The sequence below is a fragment of the Sinohyriopsis cumingii genome, chromosome 15, assembly GCF_028554795.1.
Source record: "Sinohyriopsis cumingii isolate HCF-2022 chromosome 15, ASM2855479v2, whole genome shotgun sequence".
Taxonomy (NCBI): Eukaryota; Metazoa; Mollusca; class Bivalvia; order Unionida; family Unionidae; genus Sinohyriopsis; species Sinohyriopsis cumingii.
In genome coordinates this window covers 78,253,179-78,263,201 of record NC_142975.1, presented here as the reverse complement: position 1 = coordinate 78,263,201, position 10,023 = coordinate 78,253,179, and the positions used below count along the sequence as shown (strand labels likewise).

Below are 10,023 nucleotides of genomic sequence, written 5' to 3'. Positions count from 1 at the left end.
CCGATAATCATTAATGTCCATGATACCGCCTTCAAATAATCATCGACAAATATCAGCTGCTTCATTGGTTATTTCCGGAGAATTATTCCCAGCTTGTTTACCACCAATATGAATTTCTAACCGTTGCACATCCTAGAGAATATTATTAGGACAAGCAATAAGACCACTTCTCAAACCATTACCAGTAGCACTAGGCGCATTTTAAAATTCTTCCTCCTCAACACGAGGTGGAGCGAATGAAGTTCTTTTCGATGATAAAATATCTCCAGGTAACGGATGTTATTTATATTTTCAACTTTTTTCACAAATTGGTCGTATTTTTCCTTGTGTTTTCTAGTAATTCATTGTATATTTTAAAATGTTCGAAATATAAAAAGGGTCCATTTTTCTTCTGAAATATCGGCGATGTTTGGATCTAACAATTTATCACGATCTTTATATCCGAGAGCGGCAATCGCAGCAGGTTTTCATTAAGTTGTTTATAGCCAATTTTGGTAAATTGAGTTGGTGGTTTTGGAGGTGGTTTTAATTCTGGCGTAACAAGTTTCTTTACATCACTGACCTCCTTGCTGACTTTATCAATACCGTCAAATATTTGTTATATTTCTTCGACGGGTGAAGGTTGAGCTGCATCTATATCAGATGGAAGATCTCGTAAAATCTTTTTTGATTTCTTTCGTTATTTCTGCTATTTCTTTTAGTCTGCGCAGCGTTTTTTTTTTAATACTGGAAGAATACCCTTCTTTCTCTCCTCATATTCTTAATATCTCCTCATATAGCTTTTTCATCAACCGCTGTACTGGGTTTAAATAACTGTTCTGTACCCGCAGCAAATTCAATTTGCCTTTCCTAACGTTCCTGAAGTTTTAATCTTACAGAATCACGAACAGGAAGAAATTTTTTGATTGCTTCTAGTCGCTCTCGAGCTAATTTAGTGGTCTGTGCTTCACCGAGGTTTGCCATTATTGATATAATAATGATTTAATTTATAGCACCAGAGAGGGTGCTGCCTGCAACTTGGCATCGACGTGATCGTGTATTTTCCTGCGATCAGCAATAGGATGGGTAAGTCAGTTAGAGTTTTAACAGGTTTGTCTTATACTGGATACTGAGACAATCGCGATTTTTTGTGTTCTTTTTTTTGCAATTTTCCAGGAAGGCTTATTTTGCAAAATTTTGAGTGAATCAATTAGAGGTTGTTCGCACTCTCTGCTTATATATAATACCACACAGAGATTGAACATGAAAAATTCCTTATACATTACTAGACTTTGTTGTATGAAGCGCATTAGCTTAAAAAGTCTTTCCTATGATGCTACAAACTCATACAGTATCTTCAAGCACTGTAAGTCAACATGCTCTTGTCTTACAGGGTAAATATTGACATATTAGATATGCCCACACTCAGTGGACACTGCCAGGGTTCACATTACCTAGGGGTTCGCTCTTTAGGAGGAGACTGCAGGGCAAATGTGGATGCTTTGTCTACCCTTTTATTACATTTTATGCAAATGCGACTATGCAGCTACCACTGTCGAATACTTTTTCAGATGGTACAATAACATCATATTAGGTAATATCCTGGTTATTAACGCTTTGTCAGATTTAATATTCTGAAAGACCTTCGTTGTGGACAGGGAATTCGAGAAGATGTTATAATTGGGTCTTTAAGGTTTCATTCTAGCGCAAAGCCTTGAGTGTTACCGTGGTTATGCCGTATGAATTCAGGCTTTATTTGGCAACTGGTTTGAGATGGTGCCAATGGAATGGATGGGGAGGGAGAGCAACTGCAGCTCCAAATTTGTCTCCATACTCTGAAGCGTATTGCTAAGATAGAAGGTTCTGATTTCACTGAATTTAGACGGATTAGATGATAGTTTGGAAGAATACGAAAGCGTCCGGGGAAAACGTATGCTCCATTGGACTCAGCATAGAGGATTTCTGAAGGGTAAGTTCCTAATGTACATACATAGTTAAAATCTCTATCTGCTTATCATATCAAGCTTGAAACCTTTAACCGGAGCAAGAACTTCCGATAATCTTTCCAATCCACGTTTAGTCACTGCCTGTATAAAATCTCGGGGTCTTAAAAATTTGTCCTGGAAGTATGTAATATATATAAGGTGTAATATATATAAGGTAGTTTACAATCGATTAGCTCCCGTCAACAACAGGAATAAGACAATTCTAACGATGACCCTTTTGAGTAATCAAGAACACAATGCAATAGGCATTAATGCATAAAATTAGTTATTGATTTCAATAACGTAAACTCCTTTTCTTCTGTTCATTTCTGATTTGGTTTTAGTCTCAACTGTATGTTCATTTGTATGCATCCTATTTCATCAATATCAGGTCCAAATGTTATTAGAATATAATGTACAGTCAACTCCTACGTTAAGGCATTGAACTACACTGTTCAATGTAATCTTGAAAAGGGTGACTGATAATTTAATGCACTGAGGTACATTCAACTCCCGAGGATAGCTTTCAGAAAGGATGCTGCCTACCTTAACTCTAAAGATTCTATCTTTTAAATAATGTATAGAGATAGTTAGTTAGGTGGTCCCTTCGACACAGGTTGCATCGATCATTCATTATGCAGTAGATGCACGTGCTGTCGCAAGTTATCATTCCGTTGTAAAAGCCGGCAACTATATGTCTTTCTTAACAAATGCTTTTCACATAATTGATTAACGTCGAACAAGATCTGTACCTAGTGGCTGTTTGGTGGCGTTCGAATTTACAGATCACCGAGATCTCACCTATGCCTAGTTCATCTGGAGATTTTTCCGAGTTCTTCATCCATCATATATACTGGCTGCCAAGTATAGTGCTGAACAACTGCGTTTGACCCAACCTAACAACAACTACAACACTTCTGACAAGATAGTATATTGGACTTCTCTGAATCCACACTGATAGCAGTGTAGTGGACTCACTGTGATATATGAGTCTATAATTTATCATTCGGTTCATAGTTCTGTAAATGCAGCTTGCTAATGTTATGGGGCGATAGTTGAATAGATCGGTCTGGTCATTTCTATATTTGAGTACTGCTATTATTATTGTTTCTCGTCACGACTGAGAGACGTTTCCTACATTTTAATAAAACTCGTGTAGAGTATTTAGACCTTACAAGATATATGTTTCACAAATTGAGAGTGGATATCATCTTTCCCTGCTGAAGTACTCGATCAGGGTAGTTTTATAACTCTCAGAAAGTGAAATGTTTAGCAAATTTGACACCTAGATTATTTTCTAAGTTTTTTACACAGCGAAATTTTCAGAATAATTCACTTATGAGGCATTCTTTGAGAATGTTTCGGCCAATGTCTCTCAGACGTTTGCTATGGCTGACTTTTCGTATGTGTAAGTAATTATTAATGCATTAGTCACATTCTACTACCTTCTTCTTCCTCTCTGTGCTCTATGGTGGATTCTATGTACGGGAGCTAACTGCTGTTGACCTCTATGTTAGAGATTATTGCATCACGATAAAGTACCATATTTGGGGCTTAATTTACTAGATATTGGGATTATAATGTATCTTATTTGCCTTTTCGCAATTGTCATTCTTCAAAGTAATTTATCTCTAAAAAAGCATATGCACTTCAGAGAAATAATACATAAACATATTGTTATCAATAGTGAATGACACCTAGCGAATGGTCTTGCAGAAGTGACGTGACATACAAGAAAGGTATGATGGAATATATCATAGTCATTTGATATGCACTCTTTCCTAAAATAATTAATGCTTCAATGAATTGAGAGGTATCACTATGCAGGTATAAAGTGTACATTTCTGAACAACTGAAATTAAATGCTTAAGTGGGTCAAAACCGAGGACTCCAGGATTACAACATATACACATAAAATCCCCTATTTAACAAAATATCAAACCCAGATTTATACACTTCAGAATTCTAAGATACAAAATGTCATTAAAAGCAGATAATTAATTATATCGTTGTACGTCGATCTTGACCAATATTCATTACAATAAGTAAATATATAATTTCAATGATACCGACATCTTAGGAAGATAAGATGTGGAACAGTTTGTTGTATTGCTTTTAGCACATGCAATACAAAATGTAAAGAGTATGGACTGTTCTTTCTATATCAGGCTGAAATTACATTTAAAGCACACGATTTACATAACTGTTTGGTAGGTTTCTTGTGACTAGTCTTTTAAAGAATCTTAATGTTTAACATATGTTGACCTATTTAATTTTCTTGATTCGTAGATAATGGAAATTTTTACAACGACTATTACAAATCATAATACAACAACAAGAACAACAACAACTACTACTACTACTACTACTACTACTACTAATAATAATAATAATAATAATAACAATAATAATAATAATAATAATACTAAATAAATAAATAAATAAATAAATAAATAAATAAATATATAAATAAATAAATAAATAAATAAATAAATTGTCTTCTTCTGTAACCTCAGTAACTTCAAAGTTTTTCTCCCCAATTAATTACACATCAAGAAACATAACTTACGAAGGATGCAAGCAAGGTTTTTGAAGTTCCAATAACTGTACATTCCAGGAATGATGTTTTGCAAGTCCACAGTGCCAATGAATTCAATAAACAAACAAACACAGCTCTAAAGCTATATCTATACCTTTTATTTTACAAGTAATACTTTTATTATACTATTATTATTGTTCCAATATTATTCTTCGTGAATTTAATATAATCTTTCTCCAAACTAGCATTATGACAAATATAGGTAAAGCATCAAGAAGGCTAAATTAAACTTCTTTGATAATGCCTCATATAAAGTTGTGTTTTTAGGTGCTATTAATGTTGCTGTATAATATAATATTTTGCTAAAGCATATGTCACATGAAGACACCCATGAAGTCAAAAGAAATGACGTAATACTCAAACATCTGACACGGTTTCTTCATGTTAATAGCATGCTATGAGCGTTAGGGAATGTATTTTTATTTGATATGCTTGCTTTATTAAAGTAAATAACGTTGTAAATCAAATTAGATATATCACATGAATGGAGTAGATTTCCGAAAAGGTACAAGTAAATGCTTCAGGGAGTCAAAAGCTAAGAATCCAAGATACACTCTCTTTTACCACCGTAGTGATGTTAGGGATCACGACACATATGCATTACAAACTCCGTACTGAAATAAACTCAAACACATACATTACAAACCACAAACTACATATACTACATCGTTTTCACGTATTAAAACGGCATACAATTTTCCTAATTAAAAATTATTGTTGTATGTCCATTTCGATTCATACTCTTAACCATAAGAACATGTTGATGTTGAATGATGCCGTCTCTTTTTTGGGAGAGTAAATATTTGGTCCAGGTTTTCTCAATAATTATTTTGCATGTAATTTTCATTTTGTTATTAGCCTTGAGATAATTTGTACTGATCGTAACTTAAAACTATACTTACCTGCCCATTTGGTTCCATGTTACTCACTGTGATGTAGTTCTCACTCAAGAAAATGTGTGTTCTGCTTGAAACAAATAAAATAATTGTCAAAATTAATCTCATAAAACTAGCATCACAGAAAAGCAAACATAATCTCTGACATAAGTAATTAAATTTTAAATTAATTTGAAAATATTTACGAAATTGTAATCAAGGTACCCTCAAAAGATCCAGTTGATACACGTATGTATATAAAGTGTGTGTGTGTGTGTGTGATTTGGAATTTCAACGTAGCTTTAACAATTTTTCAATCATATCGCTACGATGTCTACATTGTGACTGTTTTGAGAGATGTCTAGCACTGGGACATCATGCCGCAGACATGTAGCATGATCTCTGATCCAGTCACATTATCCTGACACCAGGCCGACCAGTCCTAACACTAACCTGTTAACGCTGATCGCCAAGCGAGACAGCTGTTAGTACCATTGTTGTAAGTCTTTGGTATGACTCGGCCGGGGATCGAATCCACGACCTCCCTCATCCAAGGCGGACTCCCTGACCATTAGGCCACCGGAGCAGTGTATATATATATATATATATATATATATATAGAGAGAGAGAGAGAGAGAGAGAGAGAGAGAGAGAGAGAGACAGACAGACAGACAGACAGACAGACAGACAGACAGAGAGACAGAGACAGACAGAGAGAAATAAAATTTACACCACAAAGAACGGAAACTGCTATCCATCCCACCAAAGTGCTTTTCTATCTATCAGAGGACATATATATATATATATATATATATATATATATATATATATATATATATATATATATATATTGCTTTTGGGTCGGCCCAAGACAATATTATCATACAGTTTCTCCTTAAAAGAATTCTGCTTTCAGGCAGACCCAGAGAAAATAGTACCACACAATAGTACCCTTACATAATGATATCAATGGGCAGACCAATAGAAAGGATTATTAAAGTATCATTTCTTTACATAGTCACACAATACAGAATTGATGTAAATCATAGCAAAATGTTTATTTATCATATATTTACAGCACATAAAAATAAGTAGGTGATTTAATGCGAAGATAATTCAATTAAATTTCCTTGCAAAAGTATGCACTATGGCAGCAGATCCAGCCGAACCCGCACACTTTAATTTGGCAGTTTGGCACGTTAGCGACTGAGCCATCGAGTCTCCCATACACAATATAGAGCAAAAGAAATGATCGGAAAATGTTTATTTCTCAGATACATGCATATTGCAGGCAGATAATCTGAACAAGCTAGAGAAAGTTGCGGGAAGTCGCGGGTTTGAGCCCAGGTCGATTCCTAACAAAGACTAATACAAATTATACTAGCAACTGCCTCGCTTGGCACTCAGCCTTAGGTGTTTAGTGTTAGAGCTGATAAGTCTGGTGTCAGGATAATGTGACTGAGTGGGACATGATGCCATATATCTGCATCATGATACTCAGTACTAGATCACTATGAACAGCCGAACTGTAGACATCATTAGCGACTGTTGAAACTATATTAAAAATCCAAAATCGCACAGACACATATTTACAGAAAGACTCAGAAAAATTAATATAGTACAAACCGTCTATTAACATTCTTCTATCGTGTATTTTGTTAGATAGAAAAATAAATAGGTTATTAATAGTTTTAAAACATCAGTTTTTGAGAGAGAGAGATAGAGAGAGAGAGAGAGAATGTTTGATTAAAAAAAGACCTGAAACAACAAAATGCAGCAGCAAATAACAGTAATGACAAATTAAATTTAGTAATGTTGTATTAAAACTCATAGCATTTGTTTTCGTTGTCTTTATGTCATTTGAATTTAATTGAACATGCATATTGCACTTAAATTTAAATTGATGATGAAGACTAACGGATTCCTCTAGTGAGAAAACAAGGTTAAGCCAAGTCCCGCTCTAAATAGTCAGATATCATTTTCTTTGCTTTAGATTCTGTGGAGCTTTGTGTCCACTCATAACTTCTTCAACTGTCATGCCACCAAATGTTTTATAACATTTCCTGCAGCAATCTCTGCAATAGATGCAACATGAATAGGTACATTCCTTAAAACTAAAAATTATGTTTTCCTTTTTTCTACTAGAAGGGCCTAGATGTATTAGCAAACACGTCTTTACCAACACATGATGAAAGTCGAAAACGGTGAAATGATAAATTTAAATGTGTTTATACTTGTAAATCATGATTTGAAAACATTTATTTTACCTAAATGTTTAATAATTATCCCCATAGGCACCTTGTAATCAGTGACATAGAACACATCAATATATGAGAAACTCACTTTTGATGATGATTTGACAGAACATAATTTTTATCAATTTAATTCATAGGCCAACAGTACGTATGTATCGGTTCCTTCTAGTTACCATGTAAACAAAAGATAGAAACACTGCTTGTGGAAGCTAAATATTCATTATATAGATTTCTTTTAGAATGAAAATCATTGTGACTGTTCATTGGTGATGAGTGTCTTTTGTTTCCAAGTGCACGTTCTAAAAGAATTCTCTCAATTTGTATTATTGACATTTCAGTGCCCATCTTGGCTATTATGCATTGTTTTGGCCACATCTTTTTACACGGGTACTGCAGAAACTAAAAGGTTGTAATCAATTATATGTGTTGGATTACCAAGATTGCCTTAAACCTCAGCAATAAATATTTAAACACTGTAGAAAGTAATGACCTCGAGTAAATAGCTCTAAGTTTCTCGTCACTATTAGTATGATGAAACACAATTCCTTCCCTCTTAAATATATCCTTTATCATAATCTATCTTTTTTTTTAAATTACAAATAAAATTTCAACATAATACTTTAATAAACTTTGGTAATAAGAATTATTCTATGCTCATTTGTTTCTCCGTTAACTTTACATTCTCATAATCGTGCATTATTTTACGATATTTCACTCGCGCTCGATTCATATTAAACTCACGGGAATGACGGATCTGCTTTCTATTTGTAAACAATCAATGGACGCATACGCCAGCACTTTAATAAAGGCGTTCGTCAGAGAGGGATTGATATATAGCACTTTTGATTATGTTATTTGTCTGTGGAGGAGCTAAACCAACTGTTTGAGTCATTTTGGAAGTAACGATTCCAAAGTTGACAATCTTGATGAATTCATAGACTCAACACAACCTTCAACGAAGCAGACGACTGAACTTGATATCGGAAACGTGCAGTAATTTCTGTATGGTAACTACTTTATAAACAAATCATTTACACGCACGTAGTAGGCGCATTACGTATTGGTTGATTAACTTTGTTTCTGAATGAACTAAAGTAGATGTTTCGTGGACTGCCACATAACAACTGCTTTGCTCAATCCCGCTTTAACTTTTTCGATACAATGTTTTGGGTTTAGGAGGGCAATAGACGCCAAATTTCATAATATGCTTTTAGTGTATGCCTGATAGCAGAATTGAGTTCAGGAAGGATTGTGTGGTATTATTTTCGATGAGGATCCTGAATAGCATAATTATATCATGCATACGCTGATAAGAACATTAAACTGTAGAAACTGTTACTAAGAAGAATGGCCTTATTATCAAACTGATCAGTTTCACTTTTGTTTACAACAGTATGGTTATCATTGTCATTACTTGCTTTGGGGTGAACTGTAAGCATTGATGGGAACATCAGTTGTACATTTCCGTCAAGTTTAGATATATTATCAATAGCATCATTATCTGCCTTTTTCGTCGCGTCCTGACAGAAATGGTCCAACAATATTCCTATCCAAATATTATTCCTCCACTTGGAGGAAACGTCAATGATGTTCCGATCAAAAGAGGCATTCGCAGCTTCTAGGTCATTCCTACTGAACTAAAATTTCTAAAGTATTCTGTAATTCCCATGATAACAATTTTATCATAAGACAAATAGCCTGAAAAATACAACTCTACGCAGGAGATTTTTTTACTCGTTTCTACTTTTTAACATGCACAATTATCTGGTACTGATCTGCAAATTTCCCGTATCTCCCGTATCTTGTGTAACATAAACTCTGCACATATCTTGCATTTCTCATGTGCCCTCATCCCCTATCAACACTCTTATCATGAAACAACCTGAAAGGTATTCACATATATTATATATCCTGTCAATAAGTTGGGGCCAGTAAGAAGAAAAGGATGATCTCATTGTTTAAAATGTTCTACACATAATTACAAGATGCACATTTTATTATAAATTAGAACAACATATAACATAGTTTTGTGATAGATTAGACGCATATAACGCTAGCAGAGTTGTTACTTTGCTAAAATTAATTTTACATTTAGTCTCCATAGCTATTGGGGTAATATTTAGGCCAATAAAGTCTATTTAGATAGATTATTTAGATATTATTATTTGGGACTTCAAAACTCCCTTCCAATATATAGTAAAAATAATTTGTATTATGTAAATTAGTGATAATCCGTGCTTTCTTTTAATATGTCTTTTGCAAACTTATGTTTGGGATATATATATATATATATATATATATATATATATATATATATATATATATATATA

At 33.9% G+C, this 10,023-nt stretch overlaps 1 protein-coding gene across 1 annotated transcript in view; it reads left to right on the top strand.

Annotated features, from left to right (window-relative positions):
* Positions 1-1,164: 1,164 nt before the first annotated feature.
* LOC149782132 (uncharacterized) overlaps positions 1,165-10,023 on the top strand; it is a 28,067-nt gene continuing 19,208 nt past the window's right edge. Inside the window, exon 1 of the mRNA XM_089933575.1 lies at positions 1,165-1,948. The gene's annotated coding sequence lies outside the window, so the exon portion shown is untranslated. The remainder of the gene's footprint in view (positions 1,949-10,023) is intronic.